A 19,644-nucleotide genomic window follows, 5' to 3' on the forward strand; every position below is an offset into this window, starting at 1 on the left:
GATCCGGGGCTGAGAACTGCATGCACAGGGACCTCGTGGCGCAACGGTAGCGCGTCTGACTCCAGATCAGAAGGTTGCGTGTTCAAATCACGTCGGGGTCACTCTTTGACATTTTTTTGCCCACCAAGTCTATATCTCTGACTTCTAAAGCAAAGCCAAAAGAAGGGCGCTTTGCATTGGCCGGGAATCGAACCCGGGCCTCCCGCGTGGCAGGCGAGAATTCTACCACTGAATCACCAATGCTTCACTTACATAGGCTGAGCAGAGAGCCCTGCCGTAGACAGTAGTGATGAGGCCCATGCATTCGCATGGGACACCTATGAACAAAGTTTGCATGGCAAGCCTTGGACTGCCAAACGTTCACATGCTGATGGCAGGAATCAGATGCAGGAGACTGAAACTATGAATGTTTCTGCTTTTGCTAAGGACAGTGGTTTGGGGCCAGTGTTGTGCTTGACAGAGCACGACATCAGCCTGCTCTCTGGCTGCTCCCGGGAGAAGTGGCTGACAGAAAGCACCCTCCAGACCACCAGCAATCTTGTGTTTCACAACATGCCACTGTCACTGGACTTTCCTTCTGGGAAAGCCTAGTCACTGACCTGGCCAGATTCCCTGTCCTCCCCAAAATCCTGGGGAGAAACGGGCAGAGTTCTGCGCCCTGCGCCCTCTTTCGCGTCCCTAACGCGCTCCCAATGCGCCCTACAGCCCTGGTCGGGCACAGCCCTGGTCGGGCTCATACCACTGGGGCCTCTGCCGAGGAAGAGCCCCGGAAGCCTAGGGCCAGGCCTATTGCACAGGCATCTTAGACCAGGCCATTCCGGGATTGCTGTGTTTCACGTCCTGCCCTTCAACACTCCTGGGAGGGCTTTCCCTGAGAACCCTCATGTCTCTCCCCTCCCAGGAGGCTGTAGTTCTATGCAAAATAGGGGGTGCACCACGGGCCGTCCCCTTTCCTCTCTCTCGCCAATATCTTTCACCAAAGCTGAGCCCTGCAGGTAAATGTATCTATCTGGCTGAGGGGCCAGGGAGGGCCTTTGCCTGCAGTCTTACAAGCCAGAGTGCAGAGAAGGCAGCAGCTCTGGGACCGGGACTCTGCTCAAAGACATATCTAACATGCCACAGTGGAGCTGAGATGGGCAAGACACGTGTCTCACAGGCTGGCAGCACACCAAGACAGTGGCAGGAAACTATGCTAACAAGGAAAGAGAAAAGTCACGTGTCTCGTGGCCTTCCCACCATTAGACAGTAGTCTGCGCAAGAAAACATCCAACAGTGACAGGACAACCAAGCAAATGACAAACGCCGTGCTGAATAAAGTCATCTTACATGACATTTCGTACAAAGGCCCAGATCATGGGGATGATCGCGCAGAAGCAGCAAGTATCAGAGCCAGCGAACCTGAGGTGAGTTACACGAGGAGAAAGGGCGACATGGGGACAGGGGCTAGGGGCTCAGGGAACAGCTACCACAATGCAACCTCGGGTGTGGGGATGCCACTCATTGCGGGTACTGCCCTGGGATTTCCTTTTAGAAAGAATCGCTGGTTAAAGTGTAGTGCACAAAAAACCCAACTCCTCGATTACACTATTAGATAACATCCTTTAACTGCCCCACCCACCCTGTGTGAGTCTCACCCACTTCCCGCCTGCTCCCTCTAGTCTGAGAGTTGTATCTCCACAAAAAACACACAGTGGGGCTCAATGAGCTGCTCATGTCTGACATGGACACCTAAGCAGTGCTGGATTCACAACCTGAAAGCCTGCAAAGGAAAGTGTGCCCGGCAGAAGATATGCTGCCTGGCAACTCAGAACCTTCTTCTAAGAGAAGTAAGACATGTCACAATGGAGTCTAAGCCTACCTGTCTTATGCCAGGACCTTAGAGCTGCAGGCAGGAGCACAAAGGTAAAAACATATATTGAGTCCCAACACGCTCACTGCGGTGGTTGGTCTCTGTGGCGCAATCGGTTAGCGCGTTCGGCTGTTAACCGAAAGGTTGGTGGTTCAAGCCCACCCAGGGACGTATGCTTTTGCCTACATCAAGTCCTGAATTAAAACACAGCTGTCTGGCTTTGCTCTTAGAGCTCTCGCTTTGCCTGCGTGACATGCTCTATCTCAACATTTCTATCTTCTCTCATCTCTTCACCTCTAGTCATTTCCACCAATAGGACTGGAAACGGGCCACCAAGCCTTCTACTTTAACCACAGGCGTACTGAGGGCCAATAAAAGGCACAGAAGCATTTCTTGATCCGGGGCTGAGAACTGCATGCACAGGGACCTCGTGGCGCAACGGTAGCGCGTCTGACTCCAGATCAGAAGGTTGCGTGTTCAAATCACGTCGGGGTCACTCTTTGTCATTTTTTTGCCCACCAAGTCTATATCTCTGACTTCTAAAGCAAAGCCAAAAGAAGGGCGCTTTGCATTGGCCAGGAATCGAACCCGGGCCTCCCGCGTGGTAGGCGAGAATTCTACCACTGAACCACCAATGCTTCACTTAGATAGGCTGAGCAGAGAGCCCTGCCGTAGACAGTAGTGATGAGGCCCATGCATTCGCATGGGACACCTATGAACAAAGTTTGCATGGCAAGCCTTGGACTGCCAAACGTTCACATGCTGATGGCAGGAATCAGATGCAGGAGACTGAAACTATGAATGTTTCTGCTTTTGCTAAGGACAGTGGTTTGGGGCCAGTGTTGTGCTTGACAGAGCACGACATCAGCCTGCTCTCTGGCTGCTCCCGGGAGAAGTGGCTGACAGAAAGCACCCTCCAGACCACCAGCAATCTTGTGTTTCACAACATGCCACTGTCACTGGACTTTCCTTCTGGGAAAGCCTAGTCACTGACCTGGCCAGATTCCCTGTCCTCCCCAAAATCCTGGGGAGAAACGGGCAGAGTTCTGCGCCCTGCGCCCTCTTTCGCGTCCCTAACGCGCTCCCAATGCGCCCTACAGCCCTGGTCGGGCACAGCCCTGGTCGGGCTCATACCACTGGGGCCTCTGCCGAGGAAGAGCCCCGGAAGCCTAGGGCCAGGCCTATTGCACAGGCATCTTAGACCAGGCCATTCCGGGATTGCTGTGTTTCACGTCCTGCCCTTCAACACTCCTGGGAGGGCTTTCCCTGAGAACCCTCATGTCTCTCCCCTCCCAGGAGGCTGTGGTTCTATGCAAAATAGGGGGTGCACCACGGGCCGTCCCCTTTCCTCTCTCTCGCCAATATCTTTCACCAAAGCTGAGCCCTGCAGGTAAATGTATCTATCTGGCTGAGGGGCCAGGGAGGGCCTTTGCCTGCAGTCTTACAAGCCAGAGTGCAGAGAAGGCAGCAGCTCTGGGACCGGGACTCTGCTCAAAGACATATCTAACATGCCACAGTGGAGCTGAGATGGGCAAGACACGTGTCTCACAGGCTGGCAGCACACCAAGACAGTGGCAGGAAACTATGCTAACAAGGAAAGAGAAAAGTCACGTGTCTCGTGGCCTTCCCACCATTAGACAGTAGTCTGCGCAAGAAAACATCCAACAGTGACAGGACAACCAAGCAAATGACAAACGCCGTGCTGAATAAAGTCATCTTACATGACATTTCGTACAAAGGCCCAGATCATGGGGATGATCGCGCAGAAGCAGCAAGTATCAGAGCCACCGAACCTGAGGTGAGTTACACGAGGAGAAAGGGCGACATGGGGACAGGGGCTAGGGGCTCAGGGAACAGCTACCACAATGCAACCTCGGGTGTGGGGATGCCACTCATTGCGGGTACTGCCCTGGGATTTCCTTTTAGAAAGAATCGCTGGTTAAAGTGTAGTGCACAAAAAACCCAACTCCTCGATTACACTATTAGATAACATCCTTTAACTGCCCCACCCACCCTGTGTGAGTCTCACCCACTTCCCGCCTGCTCCCTCTAGTCTGAGAGTTGTATCTCCACAAAAAACACACAGTGGGGCTCAATGAGCTGCTCATGTCTGACATGGACACCTAAGCAGTGCTGGATTCACAACCTGAAAGCCTGCAAAGGAAAGTGTGCCCAGCAGAAGATAAGCTGCCTGGCAACTCAGAACCTTCTTCTAAGAGAAGTAAGACATGTCACAATGGAGTCTAAGCCTACCTGTCTTATGCCAGGACCTTAGAGCTGCAGGCAGGAGCACAAAGGTAAAAACATATATTGAGTCCCAACACGCTTACTGCGGTGGTTGGTCTCTGTGGCGCAATCGGTTGGCGCGTTCGGCTGTTAACCGAAAGGTTGGTGGTTCAAGCCCACCCAGGGACGTATGCTTTTGCCTACATCAAGTCCTGAATTAAAACACAGCTGTCTGGCTTTGCTCTTAGAGCTCTCGCTTTGCCTGCGTGACATGCTCTATCTCAACATTTCTATCTTCTCTCATCTCTTCACCTCTAGTCATTTCCACCAATAGGATTGGAAACGGGCCACCAAGCCTTCTACTTTAACCACAGGCGTACTGAGGGCCAATAAAAGGCACAGAAGCATTTCTTGATCCGGGGCTGAGAACTGCATGCACAGGGACCTCGTGGCGCAACGGTAGCGCGTCTGACTCCAGATCAGAAGGTTGCGTGTTCAAATCACGTCGGGGTCACTCTTTGACATTTTTTTGCCCACCAAGTCTATATCTCTGACTTCTAAAGCAAAGCCAAAAGAAGGGCGCTTTGCATTGGCCGGGAATCGAACCCGGGCCTCCCGCGTGGCAGGCGAGAATTCTACCACTGAACCACCAAAGCTTCACTTACATAGGCTGAGCAGAGAGCCCTGCCGTAGACAGTAGTGATGAGGCCCATGCATTCGCATGGGACACCTATGAACAAAGTTTGCATGGCAAGCCTTGGACTGCCAAACGTTCACATGCTGATGGCAGGAATCAGATGCAGGAGACTGAAACTATGAATGTTTCTGCTTTTGCTAAGGACAGTGGTTTGGGGCCAGTGTTGTGCTTGACAGAGCACATCAGCCTGCTCTCTGGCTGCTCCCGGTAGAAGTGGCTGACAGAAAGCACCCTCCAGACCACCAGCAATCTTGTGTTTCACAACATGCCACTGTCACTGGACTTTCCTTCTGGGAAAGCCTAGTCACTGACCTGGCCAGATTCCCTGTCCTCCCCAAAATCCTGGGGAGAAACGGGCAGAGTTCTGCGCCCTGCGCCCTCTTTCGTGTCCCTAACGCGCTCCCAATGCGCCCTACAGCCCTGGTCGGGCACAGCCCTGGTCGGGCTCATACCACTGGGGCCTCTGCCGAGGAAGAGCCCCGGAAGCCTAGGGCCAGGCCTATTGCACAGGCATCTTAGACCAGGCCATTCCGGGATTGCTGTGTTTCACGTCCTGCCCTTCAACACTCCTGGGAGGGCTTTCCCTGAGAACCCTCATGTCTCTCCCCTCCCAGGAGGCTGTGGTTCTATGCAAAATAGGGGGTGCACCACGGGCCGTCCCCTTTCCTCTCTCTCGCCAATATCTTTCACCAAAGCTGAGCCCTGCAGGTAAATGTATCTATCTGGCTGAGGGGCCAGGGAGGGCCTTTGCCTGCAGTCTTACAAGCCAGAGTGCAGAGAAGGCAGCAGCTCTGGGACCGGGACTCTGCTCAAAGACATATCTAACATGCCACAGTGGAGCTGAGATGGGCAAGACACGTGTCTCACAGGCTGGCAGCACACCAAGACAGTGGCAGGAAACTATGCTAACAAGGAAAGAGAAAAGTCACGTGTCTCGTGGCCTTCCCACCATTAGACAGTAGTCTGCGCAAGAAAACATCCAACAGTGACAGGACAACCAAGCAAATAACAAACGCCGTGCTGAATAAAGTCATCTTACATGACATTTCGTACAAAGGCCCAGATCATGGGGATGATCGCGCAGAAGCAGCAAGTATCAGAGCCACCGAACCTGAGGTGAGTTACACGAGGAGAAAGGGCGACATGGGGACAGGGGCTAGGGGCTCAGGGAACAGCTACCACAATGCAACCTCGGGTGTGGGGATGCCACTCATTGCGGGTACTGCCCTGGGATTTCCTTTTAGAAAGAATCGCTGGTTAAAGTGTAGTGCACAAAAAACCCAACTCCTCGATTACACTATTAGATAACATCCTTTAACTGCCCCACCCACCCTGTGTGAGTCTCACCCACTTCCCGCCTGCTCCCTCTAGTCTGAGAGTTGTATCTCCACAAAAAACACACAGTGGGGCTCAATGAGCTGCTCATGTCTGACAGTGACACCTAAGCAGTGCTGGATTCACAACCTGAAAGCCTGCAAAGGAAAGTGTGCCCAGCAGAAGATAAGCTGCCTGGCAACTCAGAACCTTCTTCTAAGAGAAGTAAGACATGTCACAATGGAGTCTAAGCCTACCTGTCTTATGCCAGGACCTTAGAGCTGCAGGCAGGAGCACAAAGGTAAAAACATATATTGAGTCCCAACACGCTCACTGCGGTGGTTGGTCTCTGTGGCGCAATCGGTTAGCGCGTTCGGCTGTTAACCGAAAGGTTGGTGGTTCAAGCCCACCCAGGGACGTATGCTTTTGCCTACATCAAGTCCTGAATTAAAACACAGCTGTCTGGCTTTGCTCTTAGAGCTCTCGCTTTGCCTGCGTGACATGCTCTATCTCAACATTTCTATCTTCTCTCATCTCTTCACCTCTAGTCATTTCCACCAATAGGACTGGAAACGGGCCACCAAGCCTTCTACTTTAACCACAGGCGTACTGAGGGCCAATAAAAGGCACAGAAGCATTTCTTGATCCGGGGCTGAGAACTGCATGCACAGGGACCTCGTGGCGCAACGGTAGCGCGTCTGACTCCAGATCAGAAGGTTGCGTGTTCAAATCACGTCGGGGTCACTCTTTGACATTTTTTTGCCCACCAAGTCTATATCTCTGACTTCTAAAGCAAAGCCAAAAGAAGGGCGCTTTGCATTGGCCGGGAATCGAACCCGGGCCTCCCGCGTGGCAGGCGAGAATTCTACCACTGAATCACCAATGCTTCACTTACATAGGCTGAGCAGAGAGCCCTGCCGTAGACAGTAGTGATGAGGCCCATGCATTCGCATGGGACACCTATGAACAAAGTTTGCATGGCAAGCCTTGGACTGCCAAACGTTCACATGCTGATGGCAGGAATCAGATGCAGGAGACTGAAACTATGAATGTTTCTGCTTTTGCTAAGGACAGTGGTTTGGGGCCAGTGTTGTGCTTGACAGAGCACGACATCAGCCTGCTCTCTGGCTGCTCCCGGGAGAAGTGGCTGACAGAAAGCACCCTCCAGACCACCAGCAATCTTGTGTTTCACAACATGCCACTGTCACTGGACTTTCCTTCTGGGAAAGCCTAGTCACTGACCTGGCCAGATTCCCTGTCCTCCCCAAAATCCTGGGGAGAAACGGGCAGAGTTCTGCGCCCTGCGCCCTCTTTCGCGTCCCTAACGCGCTCCCAATGCGCCCTACAGCCCTGGTCGGGCACAGCCCTGGTCGGGCTCATACCACTGGGGCCTCTGCCGAGGAAGAGCCCCGGAAGCCTAGGGCCAGGCCTATTGCACAGGCATCTTAGACCAGGCCATTCCGGGATTGCTGTGTTTCACGTCCTGCCCTTCAACACTCCTGGGAGGGCTTTCCCTGAGAACCCTCATGTCTCTCCCCTCCCAGGAGGCTGTAGTTCTATGCAAAATAGGGGGTGCACCACGGGCCGTCCCCTTTCCTCTCTCTCGCCAATATCTTTCACCAAAGCTGAGCCCTGCAGGTAAATGTATCTATCTGGCTGAGGGGCCAGGGAGGGCCTTTGCCTGCAGTCTTACAAGCCAGAGTGCAGAGAAGGCAGCAGCTCTGGGACCGGGACTCTGCTCAAAGACATATCTAACATGCCACAGTGGAGCTGAGATGGGCAAGACACGTGTCTCACAGGCTGGCAGCACACCAAGACAGTGGCAGGAAACTATGCTAACAAGGAAAGAGAAAAGTCACGTGTCTCGTGGCCTTCCCACCATTAGACAGTAGTCTGCGCAAGAAAACATCCAACAGTGACAGGACAACCAAGCAAATGACAAACGCCGTGCTGAATAAAGTCATCTTACATGACATTTCGTACAAAGGCCCAGATCATGGGGATGATCGCGCAGAAGCAGCAAGTATCAGAGCCAGCGAACCTGAGGTGAGTTACACGAGGAGAAAGGGCGACATGGGGACAGGGGCTAGGGGCTCAGGGAACAGCTACCACAATGCAACCTCGGGTGTGGGGATGCCACTCATTGCGGGTACTGCCCTGGGATTTCCTTTTAGAAAGAATCGCTGGTTAAAGTGTAGTGCACAAAAAACCCAACTCCTCGATTACACTATTAGATAACATCCTTTAACTGCCCCACCCACCCTGTGTGAGTCTCACCCACTTCCCGCCTGCTCCCTCTAGTCTGAGAGTTGTATCTCCACAAAAAACACACAGTGGGGCTCAATGAGCTGCTCATGTCTGACATGGACACCTAAGCAGTGCTGGATTCACAACCTGAAAGCCTGCAAAGGAAAGTGTGCCCGGCAGAAGATATGCTGCCTGGCAACTCAGAACCTTCTTCTAAGAGAAGTAAGACATGTCACAATGGAGTCTAAGCCTACCTGTCTTATGCCAGGACCTTAGAGCTGCAGGCAGGAGCACAAAGGTAAAAACATATATTGAGTCCCAACACGCTCACTGCGGTGGTTGGTCTCTGTGGCGCAATCGGTTAGCGCGTTCGGCTGTTAACCGAAAGGTTGGTGGTTCAAGCCCACCCAGGGACGTATGCTTTTGCCTACATCAAGTCCTGAATTAAAACACAGCTGTCTGGCTTTGCTCTTAGAGCTCTCGCTTTGCCTGCGTGACATGCTCTATCTCAACATTTCTATCTTCTCTCATCTCTTCACCTCTAGTCATTTCCACCAATAGGACTGGAAACGGGCCACCAAGCCTTCTACTTTAACCACAGGCGTACTGAGGGCCAATAAAAGGCACAGAAGCATTTCTTGATCCGGGGCTGAGAACTGCATGCACAGGGACCTCGTGGCGCAACGGTAGCGCGTCTGACTCCAGATCAGAAGGTTGCGTGTTCAAATCACGTCGGGGTCACTCTTTGTCATTTTTTTGCCCACCAAGTCTATATCTCTGACTTCTAAAGCAAAGCCAAAAGAAGGGCGCTTTGCATTGGCCAGGAATCGAACCCGGGCCTCCCGCGTGGTAGGCGAGAATTCTACCACTGAACCACCAATGCTTCACTTAGATAGGCTGAGCAGAGAGCCCTGCCGTAGACAGTAGTGATGAGGCCCATGCATTCGCATGGGACACCTATGAACAAAGTTTGCATGGCAAGCCTTGGACTGCCAAACGTTCACATGCTGATGGCAGGAATCAGATGCAGGAGACTGAAACTATGAATGTTTCTGCTTTTGCTAAGGACAGTGGTTTGGGGCCAGTGTTGTGCTTGACAGAGCACGACATCAGCCTGCTCTCTGGCTGCTCCCGGGAGAAGTGGCTGACAGAAAGCACCCTCCAGACCACCAGCAATCTTGTGTTTCACAACATGCCACTGTCACTGGACTTTCCTTCTGGGAAAGCCTAGTCACTGACCTGGCCAGATTCCCTGTCCTCCCCAAAATCCTGGGGAGAAACGGGCAGAGTTCTGCGCCCTGCGCCCTCTTTCGCGTCCCTAACGCGCTCCCAATGCGCCCTACAGCCCTGGTCGGGCACAGCCCTGGTCGGGCTCATACCACTGGGGCCTCTGCCGAGGAAGAGCCCCGGAAGCCTAGGGCCAGGCCTATTGCACAGGCATCTTAGACCAGGCCATTCCGGGATTGCTGTGTTTCACGTCCTGCCCTTCAACACTCCTGGGAGGGCTTTCCCTGAGAACCCTCATGTCTCTCCCCTCCCAGGAGGCTGTGGTTCTATGCAAAATAGGGGGTGCACCACGGGCCGTCCCCTTTCCTCTCTCTCGCCAATATCTTTCACCAAAGCTGAGCCCTGCAGGTAAATGTATCTATCTGGCTGAGGGGCCAGGGAGGGCCTTTGCCTGCAGTCTTACAAGCCAGAGTGCAGAGAAGGCAGCAGCTCTGGGACCGGGACTCTGCTCAAAGACATATCTAACATGCCACAGTGGAGCTGAGATGGGCAAGACACGTGTCTCACAGGCTGGCAGCACACCAAGACAGTGGCAGGAAACTATGCTAACAAGGAAAGAGAAAAGTCACGTGTCTCGTGGCCTTCCCACCATTAGACAGTAGTCTGCGCAAGAAAACATCTAACAGTGACAGGACAACCAAGCAAATGACAAACGCCGTGCTGAATAAAGTCATCTTACATGACATTTCGTACAAAGGCCCAGATCATGGGGATGATCGCGCAGAAGCAGCAAGTATCAGAGCCACCGAACCTGAGGTGAGTTACACGAGGAGAAAGGGCGACATGGGGACAGGGGCTAGGGGCTCAGGGAACAGCTACCACAATGCAACCTCGGGTGTGGGGATGCCACTCATTGCGGGTACTGCCCTGGGATTTCCTTTTAGAAAGAATCGCTGGTTAAAGTGTAGTGCACAAAAAACCCAACTCCTCGATTACACTATTAGATAACATCCTTTAACTGCCCCACCCACCCTGTGTGAGTCTCACCCACTTCCCGCCTGCTCCCTCTAGTCTGAGAGTTGTATCTCCACAAAAAACACACAGTGGGGCTCAATGAGCTGCTCATGTCTGACATGGACACCTAAGCAGTGCTGGATTCACAACCTGAAAGCCTGCAAAGGAAAGTGTGCCCAGCAGAAGATAAGCTGCCTGGCAACTCAGAACCTTCTTCTAAGAGAAGTAAGACATGTCACAATGGAGTCTAAGCCTACCTGTCTTATGCCAGGACCTTAGAGCTGCAGGCAGGAGCACAAAGGTAAAAACATATATTGAGTCCCAACACGCTTACTGCGGTGGTTGGTCTCTGTGGCGCAATCGGTTGGCGCGTTCGGCTGTTAACCGAAAGGTTGGTGGTTCAAGCCCACCCAGGGACGTATGCTTTTGCCTACATCAAGTCCTGAATTAAAACACAGCTGTCTGGCTTTGCTCTTAGAGCTCTCGCTTTGCCTGCGTGACATGCTCTATCTCAACATTTCTATCTTCTCTCATCTCTTCACCTCTAGTCATTTCCACCAATAGGACTGGAAACGGGCCACCAAGCCTTCTACTTTAACCACAGGCGTACTGAGGGCCAATAAAAGGCACAGAAGCATTTCTTGATCCGGGGCTGAGAACTGCATGCACAGGGACCTCGTGGCGAAACGGTAGCGCGTCTGACTCCAGATCAGAAGGTTGCGTGTTCAAATCACGTCGGGGTCACTCTTTGACATTTTTTTCCCCACCAAGTCTATATCTCTGACTTCTAAAGCAAAGCCAAAAGAAGGGCGCTTTGCATTGGCCGGGAATCAAACCCGGGCCTCCCGCGTGGCAGGCGAGAATTCTACCACTGAACCACCAATGCTTCACTTACATAAGCTGAGCAGAGAGCCCTGCCGTAGACAGTAGTGATGAGGCCCATGCATTCGCATGGGACACCTATGAACAAAGTTTGCATGGCAAGCCTTGGACTGCCAAACGTTCACATGCTGATGGCAGGAATCAGATGCAGGAGACTGAAACTATGAATGTTTCTGCTTTTGCTAAGGACAGTGGTTTGGGGCCAGTGTTGTGCTTGACAGAGCACGACATCAGCCTGCTCTCTGGCTGCTCCCGGGAGAAGTGGCTGACAGAAAGCACCCTCCAGACCACCAGCAATCTTGTGTTTCACAACATGCCACTGTCACTGGACTTTCCTTCTGGGAAAGCCTAGTCACTGACCTGGCCAGATTCCCTGTCCTCCCCAAAATCCTGGGGAGAAACGGGCAGAGTTCTGCGCCCTGCGCCCTCTTTCGCGTCCCTAATGCGCTCCCAACGCGCCCTACAGCCCTGGTCGGGCACAGCCCTGGTCGGGCTCATACCACTGGGGCCTCTGCCGAGGAAGAGCCCCGGAAGCCTAGGGCCAGGCCTATTGCACAGGCATCTTAGACCAGGCCATTCCGGGATTGCTGTGTTTCACGTCCTGCCCTTCAACACTCCTGGGAGGGCTTTCCCTGAGAACCCTCATGTCTCTGCCCTCCCAGGAGGCTGTGGTTCTATGCAAAATAGGGGGTGCACCACGGGCCGTCCCCTTTCCTCTCTCTCGCCAATATCTTTCACCAAAACTGAGCCCTGCAGGTAAATGTATCTATCTGGCTGAGGGGCCAGGGAGGGCCTTTGCCTGCAGTCTTACAAGCCAGAGTGCAGAGAAGGCAGCAGCTCTGGGACCGGGACTCTGCTCAAAGACATATCTAACATGCCACAGTGGAGCTGAGATGGGCAAGACACGTGTCTCACAGGCTGGCAGCACACCAAGACAGTGGCAGGAAACTATGCTAACAAGGAAAGAGAAAAGTCACGTGTCTCGTGGCCTTCCCACCATTAGACAGTAGTCTGCGCAAGAAAACATCCAACAGTGACAGGACAACCAAGCAAATGACAAACGCCGTGCTGAATAAAGTCATCTTACATGACATTTCGTACAAAGGCCCAGATCATGGGGATGATCGCGCAGCAGAAGCAGCAAGTATCAGAGCCACCGAACCTGGGGTGAGTTACACGAGGAGAAAGGGCGACATGGGGACAGGGGCTATGGGCTCAGGGAACAGCTACCACAATGCAACCTCGGGTGTGGGGATGCCACTCATTGCGGGTACTGCCCTGGGATTTCCTTTTAGAAAGAATCGTTGGTTAAAGTGTAGTGCACAAAAAACCCAACTCCTCGATTACACTATTAGATAACATCCTTTAACTGCCCCACCCACCCTCTGTGAGTCTCACCCACTTCCCGCCTGCTCCCTCTAGTCTGAGAGTTGTATCTCCACAAAAAACACACAGTGGGGCTCAATGAGCTGCTCATGTCTGACATGGACACCTAAGCAGTGCTGGATTCACAACCTGAAAGCCTGCAAAGGAAAGTGTGCCCGGCAGAAGATAAGCTGCCTGGCAACTCAGAACCTTCTTCTAAGAGAAGTAAGACATGTCACAATGGAGTCTAAGCCTACCTGTCTTATGCCAGGACCTTAGAGCTGCAGGCAGGAGCACAAAGGTAAAAACATATATTGAGTCCCAACACGCTCACTGCGGTGGTTGGTCTCTGTGGGGCAATCGGTTAGCAGATTCAGCTGTTAACCGAAAGGTTGGTGGTTCAAGCCCACCCAGGGACGTATGCTTTTGCCTACATCAAGTCCTGAATTAAAACACAGCTGTCTGGCTTTGCTCTTAGAGCTCTCGCTTTGCCTGCGTGACATGCTCTATCTCAACATTTCTATCTTCTCTCATCTCTTCACCTCTAGTCATTTCCACCAATAGGACTGGAAACGGGCCACCAAGCCTTCTACTTTAACCACAGGCGTACTGAGGGCCAATAAAAGGCACAGAAGCATTTCTTGATCCGGGGCTGAGAACTGCATGCACAGGGACCTCGTGGCGCAACGGTAGCGCGTCTGACTCCAGATCAGAAGGTTGCGTGTTCAAATCACGTCGGGGTCACTCTTTGACATTTTTTTGCCCACCAAGTCTATATCTCTGACTTCTAAAGCAAGTCCAAAAGAAGGGCGCTTTGCATTGGCCGGGAATCGAACCCGGGCCTTCCGCGTGGCAGGCGAGAATTCTACCACTGAACCACCAATGCTTCACTTACATAGGCTGAGCAGAGAGCCCTGCCGTAGACAGTAGTGATGAGGCCCATGCATTCGCATGGGACACCTATGAACAAAGTTTGCATGGCAAGCCTTGGACTGCCAAACGTTCACATGCTGATGGCAGGAATCAGATGCAGGAGACTGAAACTATGAATGTTTCTGCTTTTGCTAAGGACAGTGGTTTGGGGCCAGTGTTGTGCTTGACAGAGCACGACATCAGCCTGCTCTCTGGCTGCTCCCGGGAGAAGTGGCTGACAGAAAGCACCCTCCAGACCACCAGCAATCTTGTGTTTCACAACATGCCACTGTCACTGGACTTTCCTTCTGGGAAAGCCTAGTCACTGACCTGGCCAGATTCCCTGTCCTCCCCAAAATCCTGGGGAGAAACGGGCAGAGTTCTGCGCCCTGCTCCCTCTTTCGCGTCCCTAACGCGCTCCCAGTGCGCCCTACAGCCCTGGTCGGGCACAGCCCTGGTCGGGCTCATACCACTGGGGCCTCTGCCGAGGAAGAGCCCCGGAAGCTCAGGGCCAGGCCTATTGCACAGGCATCTTAGACCAGGCCATTCCGGGATTGCTGTGTTTCACGTCCTGCCCTTCAACACTCCTGGGAGGGCTTTCCCTGAGAACCCTCATGTCTCTCCCCTCCCAGGAGGATGTGGTTCTATGCAAAATAGGGGGTGCACCATGGGCCGTCCCCTTTCCTCTCTCTCGCCAATATCTTTCACCAAAGCTGAGCCCTGCAGGTAAATGTATCTATCTGGCTGAGGGGCCAGGGAGGGCCTTTGCCTGCAGTCTTACAAGCCAGAGTGCAGAGAAGGCAGCAGCTCTGGGACCGGGACTCTGCTCAAAGACATATCTAACATGCCACAGTGGAGCTGAGATGGGCAAGACACGTGTCTCACAGGCTGGCAGCACACCAAGACAGTGGCAGGAAACTATGCTAACAAGGAAAGAGAAAAGTCACGTGTCTCGTGGCCTTCCCACCATTAGACAGTAGTCTGCGCAAGAAAACATCCAACAGTGACAGGACAACCAAGCAAATGACAAACGCCGTGCTGAATAAAGTCATCTTACATGACATTTCGTACAAAGGCCCAGATCATGGGGATGATCGCGCAGAAGCAGCAAGTATCAGAGCCACCGAACCTGAGGTGAGTTACACGAGGAGAAAGGGCGACATGGGGACAGGGGCTAGGGACTCAGGGAACAGCTACCACAATGCAACCTCGGGTGTGGGGATGCCACTCATTGCGGGTACTGCCCTGGGATTTCCTTTTAGAAAGAATCGCTGGTTAAAGTGTAGTGCACAAAAAACCCAACTCCTCGATTACACTATTAGATAACATCCTTTAACTGCCCCACCCACCCTGTGTGAGTCTCACCCACTTCCCGCCTGCTCCCTCTAGTCTGAGAGTTGTATCTCCACAAAAAACACACAGTGGGGCTCAATGAGCTGCTCATGTCTGACATCGACACCTAAGCAGTGCTGGATTCACAACCTGAAAGCCTGCAAAGGAAAGTGTGCCCAGCAGAAGATAAGCTGCCTGGCAACTCAGAACCTTCTTCTAAGAGAAGTAAGACATGTCACAATGGAGTCTAAGCCTACCTGTCTTATGCCAGGACCTTAGAGCTGCAGGCAGGAGCACAAAGGTAAAAACATATATTGAGTCCCAACACGCTCACTGCGGTGGTTGGTCTCTGTGGCGCAATCGGTTAGCGCGTTCGGCTGTTAACCGAAAGGTTGGTGGTTCAAGCCCACCCAGGGACGTATGCTTTTGCCTACATCAAGTACTGAATTAAAACACAGTTGTCTGGCTTTGCTCTTAGAGCTCTCGCTTTGCCTGCGTGACATGCTCTATCTCAATATTTCTATCTTCTCTCATCTCTTCACCTCTAGTCATTTCCACCAATAGGACTGGAAACGGGCCACCAAGCCTCCTACTTTAACCACAGGCGTACTGAGGGCCAATAAAAGGCACAGAAGCATTTCTTGATCCGGGGCTGAGAACTGCATGCACAGGGACCTCGTGGCGCAACGGTAGCGCGTCTGACTCCAGATCAGAAGGTTGCGTGTTCAAATCACGTCGGGGTCACTCTTTGACATTTTTTTCCCCACCAAGTCTATATCTCTGACTTCTAAAGCAAAGCCAAAAGAAGGGCGCTTTGCATTGGCCGGGAATCGAACCCGGGCCTCCCGCATGGCAGGCGAGAATTCTACCACTGAACCACCAATGCTTCACTTGCATAGGCTGAGCAGAGAGCCCTGCCGTAGACAGTAGTGATGAGGCCCATGCATTCGCATGGGACACCTATGAACAAAGTTTGCATGGCAAGCCTTGGACTGCCAAACGTTCACATGCTGATGGCAGGAATCAGATGCAGGAGACTGAAACTATGAATGTTTCTGCTTTTGCTAAGGACAGTGGTTTGGGGCCAGTGTTGTGCTTGACAGAGCACGACATCAGCCTGCTCTCTGGCTGCTCCCGGGAGAAGTGGCTGACAGAAAGCACCCTCCAGACCACCAGCAATCTTGTGTTTCACAACATGCCACTGTCACTGGACTTTCCTTCTGGGAAAGCCTAGTCACTGACCTGGCCAGATTCCCTGTCCTCCCCAAAATCCTGGGGAGAAACGGGCAGAGTTCTGCGCCCTGCGCCCTCTTTCGCGTCCCTAACGAGCTCCCAACGCGCCCTACAGCCCTGGTCGGGCACAGCCCTGGTCGGGCTCATACCACTGGGGCCTCTGCCGAGGAAGAGCCCCGGAAGCCTAGGGCCAGGCCTATTGCACAGGCATCTTAGACCAGGCCATTCCGGGATTGCTGTGTTTCACGTCCTGCCCTTCAACACTCCTGGGAGGGCTTTCCCTGAGAACCCTCATGTCTCTGCCCTCCCAGGAGGCTGTGGTTCTATGCAAAATAGGGGGTGCACCACGGGCCGTCCCCTTTCCTCTCTCTCGCCAATATCTTTCACCAAAACTGAGCCCTGCAGGTAAATGTATCTATCTGGCTGAGGGGCCAGGGAGGGCCTTTGCCTGCAGTCTTACAAGCCAGAGTGCAGAGAAGGCAGCAGCTCTGGGACCGGGACTCTGCTCAAAGACATATCTAACATGCCACAGTGGAGCTGAGATGGGCAAGACACGTGTCTCACAGGCTGGCAGCACACCAAGACAGTGGCAGGAAACTATGCTAACAAGGAAAGAGAAAAGTCACGTGTCTCGTGGCCTTCCCACCATTAGACAGTAGTCTGCGCAAGAAAACATCCAACAGTGACAGGACAACCAAGCAAATGACAAACGCCGTGCTGAATAAAGTCATCTTACATGACATTTCGTACAAAGGCCCAGATCATGGGGATGATCGCGCAGCAGAAGCAGCAAGTATCAGAGCCACCGAACCTGGGGTGAGTTACACGAGGAGAAAGGGCGACATGGGGACAGGGGCTATGGGCTCAGGGAACAGCTACCACAATGCAACCTCGGATGTGGGGATGCCACTCATTGCGGGTACTGCCCTGGGATTTCCTTTTAGAAAGAATCGCTGGTTAAAGTGTAGTGCACAAAAAACCCAACTCCTCGATTACACTATTAGATAACATCCTTTAACTGCCCCACCCACCCTGTGTGAGTCTCACCCACTTCCCGCCTGCTCCCTCTAGCCTGAGAGTTGTATCTCCACAAAAAACGCACAGTGGGGCTCAATGAGCTGCTCATGTCTGACATGGACACCTAAGCAGTGCTGGATTCACAACCTGAAAGCCTGCAAAGGAAAGTGTGCCCGGCAGAAGATAAGCTGCCTGGCAACTCAGAACCTTCTTCTAAGAGAAGTAAGACATGTCACAATGGAGTCTAAGCCTACCTGTCTTATGCCAGGACCTTAGAGCTGCAGGCAGGAGCACAAAGGTAAAAACATATATTGAGTCCCAACACGCTCACTGTGGTGGTTGGTCTCTGTGGCGCAATCGGTTAGCGCGTTCGGCTGTTAACCGAAAGGTTGGTGGTTCAAGCCCACCCAGGGACGTATGCTTTTGCCTACATCAAGTCCTGAATTAAAACACAGCTGTCTGGCTTTGCTCTTAGAGCTCTCGCTTTGCCTGCGTGACATGCTCTATCTCAACATTTCTATCTTCTCTCATCTCTTCACCTCTAGTCATTTCCACCAATAGGACTGGAAACGGGCCACCAAGCCTTCTACTTTAACCACAGGCGTACTGAGGGCCAATAAAAGGCACAGAAGCATTTCTTGATCCGGGGCTGAGAACTGCATGCACAGGGACCTCGTGGCGCAACGGTAGCGCGTCTGACTCCAGATCAGAAGGTTGCGTGTTCAAATCACGTCGGGGTCACTCTTTGACATTTTTTTCCCCACCAAGTCTATATCTCTGACTTCTAAAGCAAAGCCAAAAGAAGGGCGCTTTGCATTGGCCGGGAATCGAACCCGGGCCTCCCGCGTGGCAGGCGAGAATTCTACCACTGAACCACCAATGCTTCACTTACATAGGCTGAGCAGAGAGCCCTGCCATAGACAGTAGTGATGAGGCCCATGCATTCGCATGGGACACCTATGAACAAAGTTTGCATGGCAAGCCTTGGACTGCCAAACGTTCACATGCTGATGGCAGGAATCAGATGCAGGAGACTGAAACTATGAATGTTTCTGATTTTGCTAAGGACAGTGGTTTGGGGCCAGTGTTGTGCTTGACAGAGCACGACATCAGCCTGCTCTCTGGCTGCTCCCGGGAGAAGTGGCTGACAGAAAGCACCCTCCAGACCACCAGCAATCTTGTGTTTCACAACATGCCACTGTCACTGGACTTTCCTTCTGGGAAAGCCTAGTCACTGACCTGGCCAGATTCCCTGTCCTCCCCAAAATCCTGGGGAGAAACGGGCAGAGTTCTGTGCCCTGCGCCCTCTTTCGCGTCCCTAACGCGCTCCCAACGCGCCCTACAGCCCTGGTCGGGCACAGCCCTGGTCGGGCTCATACCACTGGGGCCTCTGCCGAGGAAGAGCCCCGGAAGCCTAGGGCCAGGCCTATTGCACAGGCATCTTAGACCAGGCCATTCTGGGATTGCTGTGTTTCACGTCCTGCCCTTCAACACTCCTGGGAGGACTTTCCCTGAGAACCCTCATGTCTCTGCCCTCCCAGGAGGCTGTGGTTCTATGCAAAATAGGGGGTGCACCACGGGCCGTCCCCTTTCCTCTCTCTCGCCAATATCTTTCACCAAAGCTGAGCCCTGCAGGTAAATGTATCTATCTGGCTGAGGGGCCAGGGAGGGCCTTTGCCTGCAGTCTTACAAGCCAGAGTGCAGAGAAGGCAGCAGCTCTGGGACCGGGACTCTGCTCAAAGACATATCTAACATGCCACAGTGGAGCTGAGATGGGCAAGACACGTGTCTCACAGGCAGGCAGCACAACAAGACAGTGGCAGGAAACTATGCTAACAAGGAAAGAGAAAAGTCACGTGTCTCGTGGCCTTCCCACCATTAGACAGTAGTCTGCGCAAGAAAACATCCAACTGTGACAGGACAACCAAGCAAATGACAAACGCCGTGCTGAATAAAGTCATCTTACATGACATTTTGTATAAAGGCCCAGATCATGGGGATGATCGCGCAGAAGCAGCAAGTATCAGAGCCACCGAACCTGAGGTGAGTTACACGAGGAGAAAGGGCGACATGGGGACAGGGGCTAGGGGCTCAGGGAACAGCTACCACAATGCAACCTCGGGTGTGGGGATGCCACTCATTGCGGGTACTGCCCTGGGATTTCCTTTTAGAAAGAATCGCTGGTTAAAGTGTAGTGCACAAAAAACACAACTCCTCGATTACACTATTAGATAACATCCTTTAACTGCCCCACCCACCCTGTGTGAGTCTCACCCACTTCCCGCCTGCTCCCTCTAGTCTGAGAGTTGTATCTCCACAAAAAACACAC

The 19,644-nt window shown here is 52.8% G+C and overlaps 17 non-coding genes across 17 annotated transcripts; 13 read left to right on the forward strand and 4 right to left on the reverse strand.

The window, feature by feature from the left end:
• The first annotated feature begins 29 nt into the window (after window positions 1–29).
• Window positions 30–101, forward strand: TRNAW-CCA (transfer RNA tryptophan (anticodon CCA)). Its single transcript has one exon. It is a non-coding gene; the product is annotated as a tRNA-Trp (tRNA).
• A 1,845-nt stretch (window positions 102–1,946) lies between these two features.
• Window positions 1,947–2,020, forward strand: TRNAN-GUU (transfer RNA asparagine (anticodon GUU)). The gene has a single exon. It is a non-coding gene; the product is annotated as a tRNA-Asn (tRNA).
• Window positions 2,021–2,273: 253 nt separating this feature from the next.
• On the forward strand, window positions 2,274–2,345 carry TRNAW-CCA (transfer RNA tryptophan (anticodon CCA)). Its single transcript has one exon. It is a non-coding gene; the product is annotated as a tRNA-Trp (tRNA).
• Window positions 2,346–2,416: 71 nt separating this feature from the next.
• On the reverse strand, window positions 2,417–2,487 carry TRNAG-ACC (transfer RNA glycine (anticodon ACC)). The gene has a single exon. It is a non-coding gene; the product is annotated as a tRNA-Gly (tRNA).
• Window positions 2,488–4,517: 2,030 nt separating this feature from the next.
• On the forward strand, window positions 4,518–4,589 carry TRNAW-CCA (transfer RNA tryptophan (anticodon CCA)). Its single transcript has one exon. It is a non-coding gene; the product is annotated as a tRNA-Trp (tRNA).
• Window positions 4,590–6,431: 1,842 nt separating this feature from the next.
• Window positions 6,432–6,505, forward strand: TRNAN-GUU (transfer RNA asparagine (anticodon GUU)). The gene has a single exon. It is a non-coding gene; the product is annotated as a tRNA-Asn (tRNA).
• A 253-nt stretch (window positions 6,506–6,758) lies between these two features.
• Window positions 6,759–6,830, forward strand: TRNAW-CCA (transfer RNA tryptophan (anticodon CCA)). The gene has a single exon. It is a non-coding gene; the product is annotated as a tRNA-Trp (tRNA).
• Window positions 6,831–8,675: 1,845 nt separating this feature from the next.
• Window positions 8,676–8,749, forward strand: TRNAN-GUU (transfer RNA asparagine (anticodon GUU)). Its single transcript has one exon. It is a non-coding gene; the product is annotated as a tRNA-Asn (tRNA).
• Window positions 8,750–9,002: 253 nt separating this feature from the next.
• Window positions 9,003–9,074, forward strand: TRNAW-CCA (transfer RNA tryptophan (anticodon CCA)). Its single transcript has one exon. It is a non-coding gene; the product is annotated as a tRNA-Trp (tRNA).
• Window positions 9,075–9,145: 71 nt separating this feature from the next.
• TRNAG-ACC (transfer RNA glycine (anticodon ACC)) lies at window positions 9,146–9,216 on the reverse strand. The gene has a single exon. It is a non-coding gene; the product is annotated as a tRNA-Gly (tRNA).
• Window positions 9,217–13,493: 4,277 nt separating this feature from the next.
• On the forward strand, window positions 13,494–13,565 carry TRNAW-CCA (transfer RNA tryptophan (anticodon CCA)). The gene has a single exon. It is a non-coding gene; the product is annotated as a tRNA-Trp (tRNA).
• Window positions 13,566–15,410: 1,845 nt separating this feature from the next.
• TRNAN-GUU (transfer RNA asparagine (anticodon GUU)) lies at window positions 15,411–15,484 on the forward strand. The gene has a single exon. It is a non-coding gene; the product is annotated as a tRNA-Asn (tRNA).
• A 253-nt stretch (window positions 15,485–15,737) lies between these two features.
• TRNAW-CCA (transfer RNA tryptophan (anticodon CCA)) lies at window positions 15,738–15,809 on the forward strand. The gene has a single exon. It is a non-coding gene; the product is annotated as a tRNA-Trp (tRNA).
• A 71-nt stretch (window positions 15,810–15,880) lies between these two features.
• On the reverse strand, window positions 15,881–15,951 carry TRNAG-GCC (transfer RNA glycine (anticodon GCC)). The gene has a single exon. It is a non-coding gene; the product is annotated as a tRNA-Gly (tRNA).
• Window positions 15,952–17,657: 1,706 nt separating this feature from the next.
• TRNAN-GUU (transfer RNA asparagine (anticodon GUU)) lies at window positions 17,658–17,731 on the forward strand. Its single transcript has one exon. It is a non-coding gene; the product is annotated as a tRNA-Asn (tRNA).
• A 253-nt stretch (window positions 17,732–17,984) lies between these two features.
• Window positions 17,985–18,056, forward strand: TRNAW-CCA (transfer RNA tryptophan (anticodon CCA)). The gene has a single exon. It is a non-coding gene; the product is annotated as a tRNA-Trp (tRNA).
• A 71-nt stretch (window positions 18,057–18,127) lies between these two features.
• Window positions 18,128–18,198, reverse strand: TRNAG-GCC (transfer RNA glycine (anticodon GCC)). Its single transcript has one exon. It is a non-coding gene; the product is annotated as a tRNA-Gly (tRNA).
• Between the last annotated feature and the right edge of the window lie 1,446 nt (window positions 18,199–19,644).

This window comes from Pleurodeles waltl, chromosome 4_1 (assembly GCF_031143425.1).
Source record: "Pleurodeles waltl isolate 20211129_DDA chromosome 4_1, aPleWal1.hap1.20221129, whole genome shotgun sequence".
NCBI lineage: Eukaryota > Metazoa > Chordata > Amphibia > Caudata > Salamandridae > Pleurodeles > Pleurodeles waltl.